The following is a 23,542-nucleotide window of genomic DNA, read 5'->3' as shown; positions in this document are numbered from 1 at the left end:
AGTCTATAGCACCCACAGGTTACAATATACTTCAAGTTTGGCGATTAGAATATACATAGGGCCCCAGTAGACGTCCTAAAAAATTGATGATGTCACAGTGTTTGGTGCGGGAATCTCAAGGTGGCACCTCCACCCTCAGTTTCTTTTCGCACACTTTCGCGCTTACCAACTGTGGTGTTGCGGTAGAAGTGGTGTTTTCGGAATTGTGAAGTTGTATGTTACGAATACGTGAAGAAAGTATTGCTCTTACGTGTCTCTTTAAGTGACCATCATTGAATAAACATGCGCCTGGGTCTCTTCCATTTCGGCAAGTGTGAGGAAGGCATCACAGGAGAAGCTACTAGCCAGATCACTAATAGGCCAGAAAGGTCTTTGAGTCTTATATTGAGGGGTTTAACCGCACAGTCAATTTCTCCTCTCCCCAAGTAACCACGGATATGCAGCAGGCATACGACGGGACATCTGTATCGGATATTCCGGACATTACTAAACTAAGTGTTAGCAAAAAATCCTACTCGGGCGTGTTTATGGCAACCACAATACGTACACACAGACAAGTACAGGAGAAAAACCAGTGGGTGTAGCACATGCTTCCAAAGAAGGTGTACAGGCACTGACCACGTGCTCGCCCTAAATCGGTTAACAGCAAGAAATATGTGAGCAAATGAAGAGCTGGAAACATGCCACATATTGGCAGGGCTTATACAAATGATGGACCATAGTTAACGTGGTCTAAGAACCGATAAATGTTTTGTATGATACGTAAAGAACAGATATGTATTGGTAACACGTGGCCTTACCTGTGTTGAGCGAGTGAGTGGGGTTGCTGCTGCTTGCTGGGGTAATCTCTGCCGAAAACAGTGGTGGGCTCGTGCCACGTTTTGGTGTTTCTTGTAGAAAAGTCATCATTTGTAACTTGGCATGTTGCTGCTGATGTCCACACGGGCGCACTTGAAAAGAAAATCTTTCTACTGCTGCTCTGAGACCGGCTCAGCGTACATACGACACACGTGCGACACGACACGAACACCCTTGTTTTCTGTGCTGCTTCCCTCAGCAGTGCGCGCCGCTGGTCAAGCAGGTTTCTGGACAATAGGCACACTGGCACGCATTTTCTCCCAACACATCCAGAGGGGCACGGTTAGCATGACGTGTATGTTCGAGGAATCTGAGCAACTGTGGCGCACCACTTGTTCAGACATGTCGAGGCTGGCGCATGGAAATTTGCCTACATGATGACTGCTATGATGATGGTGTGTATGAGGAATGCAGACGGGGCATTGCCTTTGGTTTGACTCACCACCGCAAGTTTTTCTTTTTTTGCAAAGGCGAAATCGCCCAAAACGACATTCCGGGCAGCGTCATTGACGTTTTTTTTTTTTCGACTACGAAATTGCTCACAGCCTCTTTGACTCGTCAAATACTACTATTGAGTCAGTAGATAGGAATTTGGGTATCTTTTGATGTCGGTTGGCTTTCTGTGAGTGAAGAAATTATGCCATCATAGCATTTCTGTCATGAGAACAACCGAGAACAGAAGGGATCTAGCCTATCACTATTTGACAAATATCTGTAAAAGCATTGAATTATAATTTCAAAACACAAGGTAAAGAAGACCACTTCATTCTTCACAATGCGAACTCAGCCTAAGATTCTGCTGCATCAGCGCAGCTAATTAAAGTAAAATGTGAAGTATGTCATGTTTCTGAAAATAAAAAGCAGCTCTCGAATTATACAGCTGCCTATATTTTAAGCATCTAATCTTGAATAAAGAGACCCATTAAAAATTTTGTTATAAAGTAAGACATCTCCATCAGGCTTAAGAAGCAGAGCAGTTGCAGCACCAGTAATAACAAAAGCAGGCATTGTCATTATGCTCATCAGAATAACCACTTTAAAACAAAACTAAATATCATTCCATAGAGATGGTAGTGCTCCATCATCTGCTTGGCTATCGTCTCTCACACACCATTATTTAGGCTTGTTTTACTATAGTGATCGGAAGGGATGTCTCACAAGCAAGGATATTCTTCCATGAGAGAAAAGAAGTTACTTCGTCGTTCATTTTCACCATACCTGTGCACACAAGTCCGGAGCGTAATTTGAAACAGCCGCCGCCACGTTCTGCAGGCACTGTAGGAGAGAGGGCTAGAAGGTGGCCAAAGACCCACCTGAAATTCCGCTACATTCCCCGTTGCACGGGGATCATTTGACCAGTAGGAGAAACAATCCCTGCCTCCCACGAGGAGCCGCGAGGAGGTCGCGTTGACACACTAACCCGTGATGTCATTGTCACGTGATGCGCCATCCCCGCCTCTCCTCCGGGGATTTCTCCCTTGTGTGAATCCCGCTTATGTCACGATGATTTTCTGCAACAGTTGCATTGATACAGACTATCACTATTCAGTAGGATGGGGTGAATAATGCTTTCTTCTTCGTAACTAAAGCCTTCTACCGTCACAAAATTTAAAAGCCTCTCCACACAATGAAAAGATGGAAGACAACTGAGAGGAAAAAAACAGGTGTCTCTAGAAAGAGAACTAGCGTACAAACGTCGCACAATGATGTTTGACACAATATGTTCCATCTTTTGGGCTGGTGATATTCGAATTGCGACAGTTCTCCTTCGGATCTCTCTAGGAATGTAACCTTTGTATAGGTCGTGCGGATCTTCTGCATTTCTGACTGATCAGGGATGAGCGAATAGTTGAAATTGTCCTATGTTCCCACTCTGCTATCCTATGCTGGCTGAAAAATTCCTAAAGTACCCAAGTAGGGCAATCACCCTACTGTATGCAACCCTGCTGGAGCGTCTGGCAGTTGATCATAGCTGTTTGTTCAAGGTTTGTAAAAGCGATATGCCTGATAGCAAACTACTCTTGCTAGTCATGTAATGTTTGACTGAATATGCCACATATAGCAATTTCATTTTACTCAGTTTTATTGGGCGTTAGTTGGTTAGGAAATACTTTGCAATAGAAACACAATTTGTAAAAATGTAGTCTGCTCGGACTTTGAAAATGAATTTCAAAACTGCTTTGTAAATAGCAATATTTTGGGAGCTGAAAACTGCTGATGTCTTAGTCTATTGTTTGTAATACATTGTTTTATTTTTATCTTTGTAGGTTCCCGTCACAAGATGTGGAAGGACTCTGAGAGCTCTGTTGGATGAGCAACATTACACTTCAAACATTGTGTTAATATCTGTATTTTACAAGGTTTAGATGATGCTTGAACTGCCATTGCATTTTGATTGTAATTGGGTCATTTTCTCAATTTTCTGGTGACTCTTGTTTTGTCTCAGTTGTCTATGCATTTTATATGAACTGTCATGGGATTGATCTTTGTTTTTTTAAGCTCACTTGTTTGCACAATTCATAAGATCTACTAGATTCACGCATGGATGTTTGTGGCAGTTTGATGTTTTTTGTTTGTTATAGGCACGCTTAGTATGGTGAAAATACTGATACTTGCATGGGCTGTAATTACAGTAGTTTAGTACTACTGTATCAGGTGATTACAAAAAGAGAAATTTAGGATAAGCTTCTTTTATAGGTACATAGTTGAATTTGTTTATTTTCTTATTTTGCTTCTTGTTTGCTTAATATCCTATTTTTTGGCATTGATATCAGACAAACATGCTGCTTTTTTTTTTTTCCAGCCTCATTGCTTAGACTGCACTTGTAGATTGAATTGAGTTTTATAGTATTTTTCGGGATAGGGAACATTTAGTTGGGTATTTTTGCCACTTTAAGTTTATTCTTATTGAGAAACTGAGCAGGGATGTGACGTGGTGTACACAGATTCAAATTATAGGTAATAGTTTTCTGTAATGAAAATGTATGCCCTAATAATGGTAATGTATTGTAAGGAGAATGTATGTAAAATTGACTCAACTTCCTTTGGGTAATGAGGTCAGAGTTGAAATGTGCTGTGTAATTATTACTGTAAATGGCCCTGCAACACTTCTTTAGCATGTTCAGAAAATGCTAAGAATTGATAGTCAAAGCTCTTGAGAACATGAGATTCAAAAATTATAGCGCAGCGTCCGGTATGGAATTCACAATTCTCAGTAATCTAGAAATCGCTCCATCGTCTCCTGACGAATGATGCCATAAGCTGGAATGAATAAACATTCACAAAAAGTTCACGGCATTGGATGATTTAAGCCCAGTGAGCTGCATATTTGGAGAAGTCACCACAGGATGGCGCAATGTGCCTGCATATGCCCAGAATAGCAGTGAAACATAAATCGTGTCTGAAGAAAAAAAAAAAAAGTAAAAAGTGTTTAAGGTAATGATGAGCACTGATGGAAGCACTTGCCCTCCTCTCATCCCCTCATGCATAATTTTCAAGCTCACTTGCTAAATGCAAGAGAAAGCACTTAAAGCATGCGGCAAATTCTTGTAACCATGTTTGTACTCAACGAATTCTTAAAATTTGTAACAAAGGCGTTCTTGTTTATAATAACGAGTAAGGTAATTTTACTTCAATATGTTTCTTCCGTAAAAAATTGAAGTCATTTTCACGCCTGTGCAATTTGAGTAAACAGTGGAGCTGGCCAGCAAGCGCCACCACCTGGGGAACACGAATTGGAGTCATTTGTCTTCTTTTTTCTTGTTTCTTTCTTCCATTATTGTTTTCTACATCCACTTCTTTCTCTATTGCCTTTTCCTACTTTCTGAACCCTTGAATAGTTCTGACTCCCCCTTTGTTTGCAATGTTACGCTTTACCATGGCCGGGCTAGACTGCACCTGCGTGCGCTCCTTTCCGCACAGCCTTGTCACCATAAACCATTTGTGCGTCTTCAACGATTAGGCTCAGTGTCGGAGGAAGCTCAGTGTCTCAGTGCCCCCCTCGAAGCAGCAGCGAGAGGCATGTACTACACCTGATGCGAAGGCCATAAGAAGCGAGCGTACAGGTGCTCTCAAGCCGGGCTGTGGCTGTACATGGTTATTTAATTTCATTTTATTATACCCTTGAGGGCCAGAGGCATTACAGAGGGGGAGTGCTAGCAACACTTTGACACACAAAAGAAAGCAAAAAAGAAAAGGACAAAAGAAGTATAATAAAACAAAAAGTAAAACAAAACACATGTAACAAGCGCAAAATGTGAAATTATAGTGAGTTTAAAAAAAGCCTGAGTATACAATATTAGCTACGGAGTTGCGGAACTGTTCATCATGGAAAGTGTTGACAACATCCACGGGAAGGCCATTCCAATCATGAGAGGTTCGTAGCAGAAATGAATGATAAAAGTGCGCAGTATTACATGAAGTGAATCCGACTTTATGACGATGGTCTGTGCGATGGGATACATAAAATAATGCAGGGATGAGGCGATCACGTAGTGCAGGGTTATGATACATTTTTATGCAACAAGGCAATGCGTGACACTTTCCTGCGCGGCGATAATGACGGGAGGGAAACGTCTGATTTCATAGAAATTATACTGGCGGTGCAGCTGTAAATAGAGTGAATGAAACGTGCGAAGTAATTCTGAACCATTTCGAGAGTAGAAAGTAGATAAGCTTGGGTGGGATCCCAGACCGGTGGAGCATACTCCAGTTTCGATCGAATTAGTGTTTTATAGAGTAGGAGTGTCAAGGAAGGAGGAACATGATAAAAATTTAGATGACGGTAACCTAACATGCGGTTAGTTTTGTTAATTAAGTGCACAATGTGAGTAGACCAGTTGAGGTTTGCTGTGATGTACACGCCGAGGTACTTATATGAAGTTAGTGATTCTAAATTAATGTTATCAATGTAGTAAAGTGGTGGGCAGGAAGATTTTCTAGAAACGTGCATGACTTTACACTTATTACTATTTAGCTGAATTAATTATTTGTTACATCAATTAGCAACTGTACCAAGATTAGTAAGAAGTTAGGGAGAATCGTAAGTATTCATTATTTCTCTGAAAATGACACAGTCGTCTGGGAATAGAAAAATGTTAGAGCTTACAACAGAAGAAAGGTCATAAATATAGATTCAAACTAATAAAGGCCCAAGGACTGTGCCTCGAGGAACGCCTGAATAAACATTTGTAAATGTGGAGTTAGAGCCATTAAAGGAAAAAAATTGTGAGTGGTTTAGCAGGAAACATTCAATCTATTTCAGTAAATTATTATGAATATTGAGATTGTTTAGTTGAAGCAGCAGTAATTTATGACATACTTGTCAGATGCCTTACAACAATCTAAATATATGCAATCGATGATTGACGATCGGTAGAGAACTTGATGTAGAGCATGAGTAAATGATGTGAGCTGAGTCCCACATGAATAATGTTTTCTAAATTCATGTTGTGCTGAAGAGAAAAACCAGTTTTATTCAATAAAAATGACAAGGTTGGTGAATATCATGTGCTAGTTAAAGAAATGGTGCGATAGTTAAGAGGAGATCTTTTGCTGGCAGATTTGTAAATTGGAATAACCTTACCAATTTTTCACACTTATCGACACTCTTATCGCCAAAAGCATCAAGAAAATGATCGGTGAACTTAGCGAATTCTTGGTTGATGGCATCAAAGTTACCCCTGTTATAGTTGCATATCATTTTTTTCTTTTTGTTTGTTCTCGGAGGGGCAAATTATTTAATGTCAAAATATAGGAGCAAAAGAACGCTAAGGCCTGGAAGGGAAGTTATGGGCGAAATGATATTCAAACTGTTTGTAAGTATTAAGTGTAGTGTGTTTGAAACATGTGCAGCTATTCTTGTTGGTTGTGTACACATTTGCTGTAATGAGGATACCGAGCAGACATTTAAGAAATCACGAGCTTGCGACGAGAGTGGAAAAATTTAAGCAGAATGGGAATTCCAATCTATGTTAGGAAAATTGAAGCCATCTAAGAACAGCAGAGGAGATGTGGAAAAAGGTGTAGTAAAAATGTTTGTAGCATCTTGAAGGTCACCACTGAATGCACATGACGATGGGTGGTAACACACTCCAATAACTACATTCTGGCGGCTAGGCGTTATCACAGCCCATACCATTTCTAGGTTAGTTTGAACGTGAAGAGATGATGGGATATCGTTGCAAATACCCAAAAGTACGCCACCGCCTTTCTGTGTGCTGGGGTCACAGAGGAAAAAAGAGATACGATCAGCATTTAGAAATATTTCAATGTCGCGTACATGCGCGTTTGCCAAGTTTCTGTCAATGGGACAATTTTAGCGGAACACGAGTCGATAGCTGATGATAGGGAGTGGTACTTATTAAGAACGCTTCTGATATTGAATAAAAGGAACGATACAGAAGCTTGAGGCGCATCACCACTGCCCCTGGCACAATCCTATGCCCTGAAAGTCGCAGAAGGGGAATGTGTTGGTGTATTACGCTGGTGAGTCTGGATGACTGCGTCGGTATTTGGATCATACATGTAGCATTTCTGGTTTAAATTTAGCTTGTTGTACCTCAATTTATGTTTGGGGGCCCTGGTTGACTATTGGGAAAATCAAGTTTTTTTTTTTTTTTCGGGCTGCATAAGTAACAGGTAAGAAAGCCTCTGTGACAGTAATGTTATCTTTCTTCAGATTTATACTTGTCGCAAATAATGCATCTTTTGTTTTATAGGATAGCAATTTAACAATGACTGGTCCACACTTGTCCTGGCGGAAGGCACCCAGACGGTGTGCACATTTAATAGCATCAGAAATAAGGGGAGAAGAAAGGTGGCAGATGAGAGGGGAAAGAACTTTTTCTTTTGTCTTTTGCCAGGTTTCCTCCTTATCCAGAATACCATATTAAGTTGTTGCGTCTTAGTCTGTCATCGTGATACTGTATGCGTGTTTGCATTGGGGAGACCTGTGCGGAAAGTTCATCTGAGTATGGATACTGAGAACTGCCTGGCTAACTTCTTCTAGCTTTTACAGCAAAAGCTGTTATAAGATCACAACTCAGGTCACGCGCAGTTGCATGTATTCCGTCGCCGGTGTCCGTAACCACGTCGGGCGAAATAAAAAAAAAAAAAAACCTTGCACCAATGACACAGTGAGGCTTGAACCCGGGTCCGCTGTGTGCCAGCCCAATATTATACCACTGAGTTACGCCGGTGCTTGTAACTTGACAAACTTGTCTTAGGCAGGCTTGATGTCAGGAAAGTAATCACGTTAATACGACTTATAAAGCGTTTTACAACAGCGAAAGAACCAGTCATTGCATAATTCGATTAGCGTAACGAGTGGGCCGACCAATGCTCCAACTCATTATGAAAGCTTGTTCTTGTTTCCCTATTAACTGTGGCGCATACCCTCTTCAGCCATAATTCATCATCGTAATCAACCACTGCATGGACAATTGGCACAAAATTTCTAGCAATAGTTTAGCGGATACTGCGCTTCTCAGAAGAATGACGAAAAATATAGCGAATGCCGGCCTACTACCCAAAAGTTTATTATTAATGCCCTAGTTCGTACCAAGCAAGTGTGCTTGCAGTAGTTCCCCAATGAGTGTCTTGAAAAGGCTCTGAAAAGTTGCTCTTCGAGCTTTCGCTGTGACTGCGCCTACCGCGCAGACCTGGCGTTTTTATAAATTTACTCCAGTACCTCGAGGTGATTCTGAATAGCAGTGATTTTGGATTCAATAGATTTATGCCCAGGTTTAATTGTTTCGACATCAGCCACTAATTCAGTCTGCACTCTTGAACTTTTCAGTGAACGGGTGTGAACATTTTTAAGCATTTGAAGGATGACTTTTATACGTTTAGCGGGATTGGAGGGTAAAGGTGCTGTGTCACCGAGCGTGTCCAAACACTTCATAGGGGACCCGGCGTTGCTCTCAACGTCACTGGAGTATAACAGTAAAAAGGGCATAAAAAAGCACTCATAAGAAACTTCACTTAACACCCGTGGACATGGAACTAGCAATAAGCAGGCATTGTTACTTCTTTTGCGTATAAAGAAATGTTTGTACGCCCCTGCATTGCAAAAGGAAAGTGATTCATTCAGTGCTGGTACAGAAGCACTGTTGCCTTGACCTCTGAATTGGTTCAAGATGTGCTGGCTTCATAAATACTTGGTTGAAGGTGATGTTATTGATCTGGATGGTTGGATGAAGACGAGTCCGTCAGGAACTAGCAGGGGCAGCATGGGCGTGATATCACGTGGCAAAAAGAGTACCGCGTCAGCTGCGCCAACATGAGGGTTGTTATGAATTTGCTCTGTCGCGATGGTAGCGGTGGCGAAGAGAGGCGTGCCGTCGAGCGGACTTCGATGAAGCCTTAGCCCGAAGGTGAAACAGGGAGGCAATCCGTTTGGAAAACAGCAACAAAAGGAGCGTTTACTGTAGCAGGTTGTCGTTTGTACAAAGCCGGCCAGCACGACAACGTCGGCTGGGGCAAAAATCTCCTAACATGGGGCCGGCTCGGCCTTAAATAGCGTCTTTGGTCCATTCTCTCAGACCAGTTCTCGGGCTCGGAGGGGGAGACGTAGCCATACCCGGAACTGCAAAGTGGTTCGGCGGAGGAAACGACGTTATCCCCGGACTGCACGGTTCTCCTGCACAGAAGGCGGCGCTGGGAGGGGGGGGAGACAGTTCGTCGAAACAGGGCTCGATCTTGTGAGGCGTGCTCCCGAACGAGGAACATGTCTGTGGCACAACAGGGTGTTCCAATGCCGAGGTTGACGAAGGAACACATGTCACGCCGAAGGTTATGGCCGATAATAATAGCACGAGGAGTGGAAGGAAAGTGATTCAGTGCTTGCACAGAAGCACTGGTGCCGTGTCCAGGTGCAGTTTACCCTATCACATCTTTGCCCTGCTCCTCACCCTAACAGCACTCTCCTCGCTCTCACTTCCTTTTCCTATCCCTATTCTTGGCTGTACTATGCTCGGGGAGCTGCTTGCCTCATATCCGCTTTCTGTGGAGCTGGTCACAGGAACTGGCACAAGGAAAGACTTAGAGCTGTGCTGTTGAAAGGGATTCAAAATTTATCTTTCTTATTTTTCTTGTGCAGGACCGGGGTGGTCCACACTTCTAGCAAGAGGGGACGGTGCGAAGTCGCAGCATGGGCGCCGCCACCGGTGCAACTCCTGTAACTACGAGACTGACAACGTGTCTCACATGAAAGATCACATCAGGATTCACACAGGCGAGCGGCCATATCAGTATCAGTTGTGTCCTCGGAGCTTCACACGGAAAGCCCATTTGGTATATCACGTGAGCAGCGCCAGCAAAAGGGAGAGGCCACACAAGTGCCACCTGTGCCCTCAGAGCTTCATAGTCAAATCCCATTTGGTAGATCACCTACGGGCGCACAGAGGCGAGAGGCCACATAAGTGCCACCTCTGCCCTCAGAGCTTCTCAGTCAAATCCCATTTGGTACGCCATCTGCGTGCCCACAAAGGCGAGCGACCACACAAGTGCCACATGTGTTCTCAGAGCTTCTCTCGAAAATCTACTTTGACTGAGCATTTGCTCTTGCACACAGGTGAACGACCGCTTAATTGCCCATTATGTCCACAAACGTTTGTCTCGAAAAGCAGCCTCGACAAGCACTTGCGCAGGCACAAATGTAAGTTAACCGTTCAGTGAGAGTTCTGTTAGCTTCTCCTTTAGGGGCGAGGTCCTGTTAGTCTAACCGTGTCCTTTGCAGGCACAATCGGCAGTATCATACAAACAGATAGACAGACAGAGAAATAGACAGGCAAACAGATCGACAGACAGACAAACACAGACACACAGACAGACGCTTCGCCCAACTCATCATCATTAACTCTGTGAATATGATGTGATTTTTTTTTAAGGTGTGTTCGTCCAAGTCTGAGTTGGTTTTTACAAGACCCTGACAGTGCTAAATATTCTATGAAGACGCTGGGAATAACTCTGTAAGTGACATCACAGGACTGAATCCTGACTGTGGCAGCTGTATTTCAAAGGGGGGGGGGGGGGGCTAAGTGCAGCATTGTCAGTATACTTAGACTCGGGTCGTATTTAAAATCCCTAGGTGGTTAAATCTTAAGCTGAGTGCTTCAGTAATGTTGCCTAGTAATCACACAATTGTGTCAGCCAGCTTGTAAAATCCCAACAGTTATTAAATGTTCTTAAGACGACCGTGAACAATCAGGACCACAATTGCAGACACCAGTATCATTATGTCGCTAAGATTGTTTTTTGTTTGTAGACTCGTCTGTAAAATAATTTTCTAGAGCGATACGTGTCTTGTATGCTTTTATTTCTTTCATATTGCTTTCTTCTTTACATGTAGTTTTTGCCAAGAAGCACATAAGGACACTTGATCACAAAACATTTTGCTGGCTTCCTAATTGAACAAAAGTAATGTTCTCTTCAGACTAGCACTACGCTTTTCTATTGAACAAACTAAGTTCAGAGCCAAATCAATTTGGAGTTATAGTAATCAGAAGCACATTGTGCCATGTTTGTGTAAACACTTTTTCTTTGCTTCAGGTTTTCGGTAATAATTGCACCAGGTCACGTGTGGTCTAGTTAGTTATCGTGCTCTTGTATTGTCTTGCATTGGGCTTGGTGTCATTTTTCACTTTGCCTTCAATACAATGTCGTGCTTTATAATATGATTCCTGTAATTGATATTAATGTTCTTTCGCATGCTTAATGCATATCTGCTTGACAGTCTGTATTACCTGCAAATAAATGTCTGGCTTAAAACGTATTGAGGGCCCCTTTAGAAATTTTTTGTGCTCTTGCGTGATCTGAATATTTTTGTACTATGTGTGTTTCTTAATGATTGTGTTTTTGAGCTCTTTGATTATGTAACATAGCAGTATTTTTCAATATGAGTGCTTCTTTATTGTGACAAGTTGCTTAAGCACAGTGTTGCAAAATAATTATGTAAGTGTAATCAGTGCCCTGAATAATTTATTGTGACAAGTTGCTTAAGCACAGTGTTGCAAAATAATTATGTAAATGTAATCAGTGCCCTGAATAAATAGTGAGTTAGATGTCATGTGTTTGTAATTGTTGATACTTCAATGCATTCAGTGATAACCTGAGAGCCTATTTGCTTTTTATTGCATTCAATACTCTTAAGAAAGCTGAGTGGTGGCTCTTGTCCACGCATTTATTCATAATGCTGAAAATGATGTGCTCTCGTGATTCCTAGATTTGTCTTACTACGGTTTTGGCAGCGCTACTGATTGCCATGCATTGCTAGCAGTAGCTAGCTTAAGACTCGATAATGGTCCGGTTATTCTGCGCCTTAACTCTTCGTAGGGCAATGGTACAAATGTGGATTACTTTTTCATCGTGATTAAAACACCCATAATTAAAAATAGCCACCATTGCCACCACTCTTACTGATCGTGCAGTCTACTGAAATATAGAATGAGCTATTTTAAGTTTTCACTTCGCTATGACATGTATCGTGGACAGGAAACTGAATTAGCACATGCCTTGATTACCGCTCACTATCCGCTGCAGTGGCCTAAGTGAGCACCTCTAAAACTTCGCCTCAAAATGTCTTTAATGTGTTGCATTTGGTCAATTTACTAAACAGAACCTAGTAATCCACTTGCAACACAGACAAAATTTTTTTCTGCCGTTATTATTCGATTCTCTTTGACGAGCCATTTGTGGGCTTCATTTTGGCTTATGATGTGTGGGAATTTCGGTGCTGCGTCTAACCTGAAACCCCTCAGGGAAGACATTGTGACAGAGTACCAGCCATCTTTACTCCGCCGATGCCCGGCCGCAACTGCCAATGGCTGTTGCTTACATGATATGAGCCACCCACGATCGTGGTAGTCTTCCACGAATGCTCTCAGCCGCCGCGCACCCCCATAAGTGTTAGTCCTAATTGGGCAGCTATTACACTGGTACACTTGGACATAAGCAGTGTTTCTATGTTTATCGCAGCAGAAGGTTTATCGGGAAAAACAGCATCAACCATTGTCCTCTTTACGATCAGCTAAGTACTGTACTGTGCAAACCACATAGACTGATGTATGCCCGACACAGGTTGCCTTCGTGTAAGCTTTGCATAAAAGCACAGCAACTATCATTATAGAAAATACCAAGTTCTGCAGTGCATTGAATGCCTAAAAATATTGAAAATTTAACAGCACTATAAAACAGTGGTTATAAAACTGTTTCTATAACTTTTGTAATACATTTAGTGAAATTTTTATGAAACACTTTTATAAAACGTTGGAAACTGTTTTTGTAAAGTGGCATCAAACGTACATATATATACCGTTATTTTCGCAGAAACTATTCTGCCAAATTTCTCAAAAGAATATAAATTTCCCAATTGATCATGTATGTTCTGCAGATTTTGAGCAAGATTTTTCATTTTGAAGTTAGTGCTTCACGAAGAATGAAAAAGGTAGAGATTGTGTGTACAATGATAAATCTGGATAAAGATTTTTCAAAAATCTTGCTGATGTCATGAAACAGAGGGGAGCTATTCTGCGGCTTCACATTTGGACAGTGAGATATAGATCAAGTTTAATTAGGAGCACTTAATTGCAAAAATGTGTAGTTAATTAATATGGAGACACTGTGGGCAGCTTGGGATTTATTTTCCCAACGAAGTCTTCGTTTTGTACACAAGTCTACATTCCAGATGAGCATTTTTACTCCTTGTGTCTCTGTCAAAAGGTTGCAGTGTAACTTCTGTGTCCATGAGAGAATGTGTAATCTTGAAAGTGAAATAAATAGAAAGACAGTTATCTGTGTATCAGCATATTATAATCTCACAATACCGAAAACAACAACCTTACCACGAAAAGATGTTTGGTGAGCAAGTAAACGGGCAAAAAGAAAATGTTGGTGGTGATTTCATAAATTTTCATAGCATCTACTAGGCAATACGAAGCTTTTAATCGGTGAAAATAATGCACATTTCCCTCAAGTTCACCACAGACTTAATGTGCCAAGTAGGAGGAAATTTTGTTGGCCAATGTTGCCCACAAAATGTTCTTTTTCATGGTTCCAGCAGACTTCCATGGCTCTTAACAGTATTTTGAAGGGTATTCATTTGCTAAGGGATAGCTTGCTGGGCTACATATACCGACTCTTGCATATGCTTTGATTACTGGCATTGGGTATTATTAATGAAAGGGATTAGAAATACTTAAAAAGTAACATTCTTTGATACTGCTACTCTTCTCGCCGCAATGGTCTAGTGGCTAAGGTACTCGTCTGCTGACCCGCAAGTCGCGGGATCGAATCCCGGCTGCGGCGGCTGCATTTTCGATAGAGGCGAAAGTGCTGTAGGCCCGTGTGCTCAGATTTGGGTGCACGTTAAAGAACCCCAGGTGGTCTAAATTTTCAGAGCCCTCCACTACGGCGTCTCTCATAATCATATGGTGGTTTTGGGATGTTAAACTCCACATTTCAATCATTGATACTACTAATCATTTACTTAAATTTGGTCCTATGTTCACTGCTTCGTATTAAATTTTTTGCTGGCTTTATCAAATGAATCCTTCATTTTAATCATCTTTGCTTACACAGCTGTAGTGAATTGAAGTCATTTTTTTTATTGTGCTTTCCTCTGTACACAGTAATATACATTTGGGTTTTCTGGTATTTTCATTGGAGCATGTTTATGTAACGATTTAGCACATATTAAAGGGACACTGAAGTGAAACAATAAGTGTCTACTGAAACACTTTTAAAGGGCTACTCACCAGGCCCCATACCAAATTTTAGTTAGACAGTGGAAGTTAATGGGTGTCTGATGAGAAACAATTTGCCACAAAAATTTTTTGAATTGGTTCATCACGAGCAGAAGAAAACTCGTTTTTTGACGTGGCGCGAAATGAGGATGAGAGGAGGCGAGCTCGAAACCGTTGCTGCTCCTCCGCTTAGCCTTCGCAAGCCAAATCTCTTCCCCACCCTCTCCGGCATCTGACCAAGAGGTGACGTGCGCATGACGAGCCCAAACAAGTCCAACCCCCGAGCACGCGAGCAGCGTTGCTTTGTTGACCAGCATTAATTTGTGGTCTCCTGCCTGTTTCTGCAGGATCGTTTGGAAACGCTGGCTTAGACGTGGTAGAATAGATGAGCACAATGAGTGCGTGAACGCGTAGGAGCGTTCCACGGCGGTCGTCTGCTCAATGCGCTGACCGCGGGGACGCGAACGCATGCAAAACTCTGACACATTAGCCCGCATCTTGTTGCAATTTGTGGGAGAAAAATGGATAAAAGACGCTCATATTCTCTTATTGCATCTCATTATTTATGTAGAGTAATATTGATATTTTCAAGCAACAAATTATATAAACTACGCATGCCGTGTTAAATAATTTTCGCCATATCACGTGCCACTGTCTGCAACGTCAGAACAGAGTCGTCTACGTGGAGGACCAACGTCATTGCATTGCCGTGTACGTAGGACCATTTATACGCGCACGTCACGCCCTCATTTGGCAGACGTGATCATGAAAGCCTCGTCTACGCATTGCGCTTGTCAGATCAAAATTGTCAAACCTAGTGAGTGGCCCTTTAAATGGGTCCTAAAACACTTTTAAGTAACCATAGAATGAATTCACTGGAAGAGCTTATTGGCTCATGAATTCAACGCCGCGGAAATTTAAGAATACGTCCACTGCGGGTGGAGTTACAAAGAGTTGTCACATGCTGCACTTGCATTTTCTCTTGTCTCGTCCCGAGGAAAGTGCTGGAAGCTAAGCATGGAGGATGGCAGGGGCAAAGAAAAATGTTACGCACGCCTCGTGATTTTGAGGACTTTTCTCTTTTTTTTTTCTTTGAATGTGCAGCTCTTTCAGTGGGATAGTGCGCACACGTGTGGACAAGTCGCGGCCTCCCGCGGTGATCTCTGTAACGACTGAGCGTGCCATGTTCAAATCAGCCAATGGCTGATAGATAGGCTTTTTACGACTGCTTTTTGAGCGTCTTCTGTGATTTGTTGAGAGAAGAGAAAGGCATTTTTAGCTGACTTTGATAATTTACTATGAATTACAGGCCGTGTGCTGCGCTATAACATATGGCTCTCGTTTTGTCGGGAGCCGCTATTACCGATCGGCACCGTTTTCTGACCATGCTCAAAAAGGGCTGCAGGGCCCCTTTAAAAGTTTAGCGTTGTTAATTTCGCTACTATGGGTTTATTAACGGATGAGCAAATATCGCAAAAGAGTTATGCTGAAACTCTCAAAGTGGCGGAAAGGTTAAAAAGGGGAAAGGAGACAAATGACCCGATTTTAGCATGAAGCCACTAGGAAATCCCTATGGATTTCATTGTGGCTTTGTGCTACAATCAGGTCATTTTTCTTTTTTCCCTTTCTTAATCCTTCTGCCACCTTTCGAGTTTCGGCAGAACTCATTTGCAACACTTGTGTCCTTGTGCTTCAAATTGTCAATAAATTTGCTGTCATACTGTCAATCACTCGCTTCCTGGTTAGCTCAATTGGCAGAGCGCCCCAAAGAAGAGAGACGAGCAAATCGATCTTAAAATTTTCACTTTTAAGTTGCCTGCTGAAAGCAGCTGTGGTAATAATGTCTCAGATTTCAAAGTGTTTTTTTCGTATTTTGTTCACAAATTAGATGTGAAAGTTGAGCTAGTTGGTGGTTTGAGCTGGTGATGTAAAAACAGCGCAAAAATATAGAAAAGGACTGAACAAGAGATGACACTGCACTGTTATTTCTTTTTCAGTCCTTGTCGCTTCAGTCCTTTCGCACTGTTTTTTTATCTCAAGATTGTGTATCAGTACAAAGAAGTTTTTTGACACTTGCCATGAAAAAATTCTACTTAATTTTCAAGCTGAGTTACAAAGAAGAGCTACAATACTTGCCACAGTGGTCTAATGGTTATAATGTTCGACTGCTGACCTAAGGCCGTGTTACTTGATCCCAACCGAAGCGGCTGCATTTCCTGTGAAGGCGAAGATGTTGAGGCTCGTGCTCTTAAATATAGGTGCATGGTTATATATATATAAAAAAAAAATGGTCAAAGTTTACAGTGCTCTCCACCACGTTGTCGCTCACAATCATGTCGTGGTTTTGGGACATTGAACCCAAGATGTTAAGGGACTGCATAGGCCCTAGTGGACAGTGTAAAAATGTGGGATGTCACGGCAGCTGGCGAGGAAATTTTCTTATAAGGTGTTGCCATCAGCATTTTATTTTTGCATGTTCTGTTGCTTACTGTCACCTTGCAGCAAGCATGGTTTCGGTATCATGAGCGTATAGTTCACTAATATGAGAAAAATCACTTTTCTCTTTAGTGTCTCATTAAGATGATGTAGCGAGAAACCAGGCAGACACATGACATAGAATACATTTGTTCTAATTTTGTGTAACTGTCTAATATAACACAGTGTTGGAAGAATCTTGATGAGAAATTGGCTAGACTCTATCTGGTTGCTGTGGAAATATTTAAGACGAGCTATTGGATATCATTGATGAGAAGTGGACTATTTAATTATGGTTGCTCACTTTTAGTAATAGTATTGTGGTTAAGCCATTGTGGGCAGTTCCAGCTTTCTCATCGCAACCTAATACCTTTACAAAAAATACACATCTAAACACTACAGGATCATTCAAAAAAAAAAAAAAAGAGAACACTTGGAAAAAACAAAAAATTGACAAGAAAAGTGGGAACACACAAAGTGCCTCAGTCGCTACAGGAAGTTCACTTGAAGGGGACGGGAACTTATAAATGTAAATATTTCAAACATACAGTTAGGTCAGCTTCAGAAAAGAATGTTTAGGCATGCATTATAGCATGAAACTTGCATTCATTGATCCTAAGGTTTTTGGAGATCAAGTTTAAAGCAAGTAGAGGTGCTGGAAAAAATTATGGTGCACTTACAGCAATTAGTTGTTATTACCATGTAAATTATTATTTAACTATTGTACTGGCTATCATGGTATATTTATGAACGATTGAATGACCCACACAAATTGCCTGCAAGAGTTATTTCTTTGTGTTAAACATTCATAAAAAGGTAAAAAAAAAAACAGTTGTATCTTCTGCTGAAATGCCCCATGTCTACAATCTCATTAAACTCGACTCCCTTAAAAAAAGTGATTGTGTTTAGCAAAATGTTTCAATAAGAAGAGAAGGAACATTAGGCAACAACCATGCTTAATTCATCATTGGCTCAGTGTATGCATCTATTCCTTGCCAGTTGTGGACAGAAATGGCAAAATTCGCATCTCCAACTGACATGTCCGTGTCGATATAGGTTTGTTATAGGCATTAAGGTTTTAAGAGGCAGAGCGAGAGCACTGACTGGTATCGCACACTATGAATATCATGAGTGTCCTAGTGCCTATTCTCAAACAATCCTACTCAAAATTATTTTTGCTGACTTATTGCCTTGACCGAACAAAGGTCTCCTTTCTCGGTAATGCACACTGTCACTGTTTCATATGGCCTTTTTTTTTTGCTCTGAGTGATAACTTTTGCTTTAAAAACATTTCTGTTTTAATAATTGGAACAGTTAACAAAGCATTCATTGCTTATCGCAGAGCCTGAAGCCCAGGAGGTCTGCTGAGTTGCACGCAGCTTGACTAAATGTTTTCAGTTAGTTGTTCGTGCAGTTTAGAAAGCAGACCTCAAATTGTTGCACTATCTTTTGGTACGTGCCGAAAATCTCAAAGTACTGCTGTGCCCGAGGACCTGGGATTGCACGTCTGATTGCATACTGAAGCCAGGAGTGGTTAATGAAAACCAGCCTTTGCATTTGGCATGCCCCAAGAGAAAGGCTTCGCTATCTTGCAGACTAAAATCGAACGTTAAAGCCTTATTGTAGATGGCAACTTAAGAAGTGAGCTTCATCTCAACTGGATAAACCCTGCATTTTAACCATTTAAATTAGAAATTTTACCAAAACATACCTGGCAGACTTTTCATGCACAGCTAATCCTGATCCTTGTCTACATTCTCTTGTATTTTTGTGTGTGCATGCATGTGTGTTGTGATCATTTACGTGCCATCGTGGATCATTGGTAGAATTCTTTAGATTAGACTAAATGCTGTGTTGTGATCGGCCCCCGTGTCTTGGCCCCGCTAGGACGCGTGGAAGGATTTTGACTTTGCCGTGCTTACTGAGGGTCCAGTCAGCTACAGCAACACAGCCTTTTCCAGGGAATTCGTTGGCCCAGTGGGCCCAGCGGGCTTGAGGCGAGCCGACGGACGTGAAGAATTCACTGTGCTGTCGTTTATTGGACCCTCAGGAAGCGCGGCAAAGTCTAAATTCCTTTCACGTGTCACAGCAGGGCCAAGGCACGAGGGCCGATCACAACAGCAGTAATTGCCCTGATGTTCCTTGCAAAACGACATATTTATCTAGCTCCTTTCAAAAGGTGCCATGGTCCTTTTATTTTTCTGTTTTATAAATTCATTATATAAAGTCATTAGCTAGGCATGCTGTGGAAAAAGAATCTTAATGTGTTTTACGCCCTCGGCTCCGACGACATGCGTGAAATGATACGACAGATCGTGCGGAAGGAGCTCTGGAAACTGCTGCCTTCATTGCAGCCCCAGGTGGACTTGATTGCAGACATTTTCCTCGAAGAAATCCGGCAATTACTTGGAGTTCCCGAATCACCGCAGCCTCAGCCGCAAGCGATGAGCTACGCTGCTGCAGCCCGACGCTACGTCCCCTCCACGCTCACACCGAGAAGCCGCTCCGCTGAACTTCGTTGCCAGGTCCCGCTGCCACCACCACCGATGCCCTACCGTTCTTCTCTCGGCCAGCACTATGCACCACGGGAAACGGACACTTGGCAATCCTCTGACAACTGCCCGCTATGCTACCCCTGCGGGGAGTCTGGCCACATCTACCGCAGCTGCCAATACCGACAGATGGGGCTCCAGGAATTTGCTGTCAACGCATGGCGCCCACAGCTGGGTGAAAGGCTTCCCGACATTGCCGATTGCATCACTCGAACACGGTGGCAAGAATGATCTCTATACTGTTCGCCGTCGCTTGGCCTCTACAACTCAACGCACTACCAGCCGTACACTGGCCCAATCCGGGGCCAGTCGCCTAGCGCCCACATTCATTCAGAAAACTAAGGGCAGCAACCGATGGAGGTGCGGCTGCTTTACGACAAACAACTGAAGATTCTTCGCCACCGCCGCGACGAAACTCCAAGAACCCTCCGCAAGGTCAATGTAGTCCCAAAGTCGAAAATTCGTGGCCAGAAGACTTGATGACGCAACGTCGAAGCAGCAGTACAAACCGTCCCAGTTGGGTTCTGACTCCACGACGCAACTGCAACGCGAGGCGACGAACTAGCGACCTCGAAGTTCTTATCGACAGCCACAATGTGACAACTCTCGTCGACACCAAAGCCGACCATTCCGTCATCAGTGGACTGTTGGCCGCAAAGTTGAAGAAACTGAAGACCACCTGAGACCTGAGATCCAGACAGCTGGAGGTCACTTGGGACAGCTGGAGACCAGCTGAGACCACCTGCAAAGGCCCTGAGATCCAGACAGTGAGGTCACTTAGTAATGCCGGCAGGAATGTGCACAGAGAGAATCTCTATTAACAACCGGATTTACCCTGCAACTTGTTATCCTACAACGTTGCTCCAATGACATCACTCTTGGTATGGACTTCTTAGGCCTTCACGGTGGAGTCATCAATCACAGGTCAAAGTCGATAATGCTATCGACAAAAAAAGCACTGCCGCCGCACACGCCACCAGGAAAGCACTCCTTGAATGTGCTGGAAAAAACAAGTCACCATTCCCTCATCATTCAGAACATATGATGGCTCGTTCGAGTTCAAGGTCATATTCTTTGGTCTTTGCTCAGCACCCACAACTATCGAACGCGTTATAGATTCAGTACTGGCCGGCTTGAAGTGGCAGACTTGCCTTGTGTACCTGGGCAACGTCGTGGTGTTTTCCTCAAACTTCGACGAACACCTTCAGTGCCTTGAAGCTGTACTGCAAGCAATCAAAAACTCCGGACTCACTCTAAAGCCAGAAAAGTGCCGTTTCGCATACGAGGAGCTCTTGTTTCTGGGCCATGTCATCAGCAAGTGCGGCGTTCGCCCTGACCCGCAGAAAACAGCTTCCATCACCACCTTCCCGCTGCCCACCAACAAGAAGGCCGTGCGTCGATTTCTCGGCCTGTGCACCTATTACAGGCGGTTCGTCAAAAACTTTGCCCGCATTGCAGAGCCACTCACTAACCTTACCAGGACTGACGTGGAGTTTAAGTGGGAAACGCCGCAGGAGGAAGAATTCCAGGAACTGAGACGACGCCTGCAGATGCCTCCGCAACTTATGCATTTCAACGAATTCGCTAAGACAGAAATACATACCGACACAAGCAGTGTAGGACTTGGTGCTGTTCTGGTGCAAAGGACTAATGGACTGGAAAGAGTCATCAGTTATGCTAGCCGGTCGCTATCACAGGCAGAGGCCAACTATTCTACAACAGAAAAGGAGTGCCTTGCAATTATCGGGGCTACACCGAAGTTCCGCCCCTACCTTTACGGCAGGCCCTTCAAAGTTGTGAGTGACCACTACGCCTAGTATTGGCTACCTAACTTGAAAGGCCCTTTAGGTGGTTTCGCACAGTGGAGCCTGAGACTTCAGGAATTCGACGTTACTATCATTTACAAGTCTGGAAGAAAACACTTAGATGCCGACTGCCTGTCTCGTGTCCCTGTCGAACCACCACCGAAGGACGACACAGATGATGACTGCTTCTTGGGAACCATAACTTCCAACGACTTCGCCGAGCGGCAACAAGCTGACCCGAAACTCTAGAGCCTTGTAGAATACTTCGAGGGAAAGGCCGCCGTTATTCCAAAATTATTTAAATGAGGAGTTGAGTCGTTTTCTTGTGGAACGGTGTTCTCAAAAAAAACTTCTCGTCACTTTGGGCCAACTACCTTGTCGTAGTACCTTCAGCATTACGTCCAGAAGTTTTGGATGCTCTACACAACTACCCGACGGCTGGATACCTCGTTGTTTCTCTTATGCTCGCAAGAATACAGGAGAAGTACTACAGGTCACAATTTTTCACTGACGTCACTCGTTTTGTGAAGATATGCTGGGACTGCCAACGACGAAAGACACCTCCGACTAGGCCAGCCGGGCTTCTCCAGTCCATGGAGCCATCTCAACAGCCGTTCCAACAAATCGGCATGGACATACTGAAGCTGTTCCCGACGTCGAATTCCGGGAACAAATGGATTGTCATAGCTACCGACTACCTCACGCGCTATGCCGAGACAACAGTCTTGCCCAAAGGCAGTGCCACCAAGGTAGCAAAGGTTGTCTAGAACATCGTCCTGCATCACGGAGCTCCACAGGTCCTCGTTACTGGTAGAGGTACGGCCTTTACGGTGGACCTAACTCAGGCGATCCTGAGGTGCAGCCAGACAGGTCACCGCCGAACCACCGCCTACCATCCACAGGCCAATGGCCTCATTGAGCACCTTAATAAGACCATCGCCAATATGCTGGCCATCTAGGTCGACGTCGAGCACAAGACGTGAGATGAAACTCTGCCATACGTGACCTTCGCGTACAATACGGCTGTCCAAGAAATGACGCAGATGACGCCGTACAGGTTGATTATGGAAGGAGCCCAGCAACGACACTCAAAGCTATGCTTCCAAACATCGCTGACAAAGAGAACCTCGACGTCAGCCCCTATCTTCAGCGCGCAGAAAAAGCTCATCAACTCATCCGCCTGTTCATCAAGAATCACTAGGCGACTGACAGCTGCCGTTACAATCTTCAACGGAGCTTTGTGGAGTACCATCCTGGGGACCGTTTCTGGGTATAGATGCCGATATGCCGACATGGGTTCAGTGAAAAACTTCTGTGACGGTACTTCGGACCGTACAGTGTAATTCGACTTCTCGGTCCACTCGACTACGAGGTTGTTCCCGACGGTATTACGAACTCTCAATGGTGTCGTGCTCGACATGAAGTCGTCCATGTCATGCGCCTCAAGCCATTTCATGCGCGAACTGGGGGACTGTATTTTGTTGCTATTCTTTATGCTTGTACTTACTGTTTATTTTCTTTATAATGGTACTTTGGTCTTTTGTTACATCATCGCGACGATGCCTTTTTCAGAGGGGGGCAATGCCACAATCCCTCCTTAAGTTTTGTTATCGCTCTGTTTCACTGTCAGTAATTCTCCGCGCAAGCCGCGCCTGCAGTGTTCGTGAAGTTTCGGAACTGCAGTACATTATTTTGTTAAGATTACACCCACTTAGCGAACATTGCAGATTATTCTGGAACCTACGTGGCTGGTAGCGATAACGTTAGAATATTCAATGGCACGTGTATAAATGCTGACGTGCTTCGCCGCTTGTCAGTTGATCGACCCTCGACGCTCTGCTCGCTGCTATCAGTGCCAGTGTCTTGCTGTAATTCAACTTTTCTTTTACATGGCCACAAGTTCAGCCCCAAATAAACAGTTTAATATTCGCCCTGCAGTCTGCTACCTTCGTGCACCTCACGGTCCCGTGACAATATTGCCACGTTCCATTTCACAAGTTTTTGTTATCGTTCCGAAATACCGCACGATTCTCGGCGCAAGCCGCGCCTGCAGGTTTCTAGAGGGTTCCGGACTGTAGTAGATCATTTCGATAAGATCACGCCCACTGTG

General features: G+C 43.4%; 1 pseudogene; it reads left to right on the top strand.

The window, feature by feature from the left end:
- Positions 1–23,542, top strand: part of LOC119165681 (uncharacterized) — a 108,271-nt pseudogene that overhangs the window by 70,611 nt on the left and 14,118 nt on the right.

This window comes from Rhipicephalus microplus, chromosome 8, assembly GCF_043290135.1.
Source record: "Rhipicephalus microplus isolate Deutch F79 chromosome 8, USDA_Rmic, whole genome shotgun sequence".
Taxonomy (NCBI): domain Eukaryota; kingdom Metazoa; phylum Arthropoda; class Arachnida; order Ixodida; family Ixodidae; genus Rhipicephalus; species Rhipicephalus microplus.
This window is presented reverse-complemented; position numbering and strand designations above follow the sequence as displayed.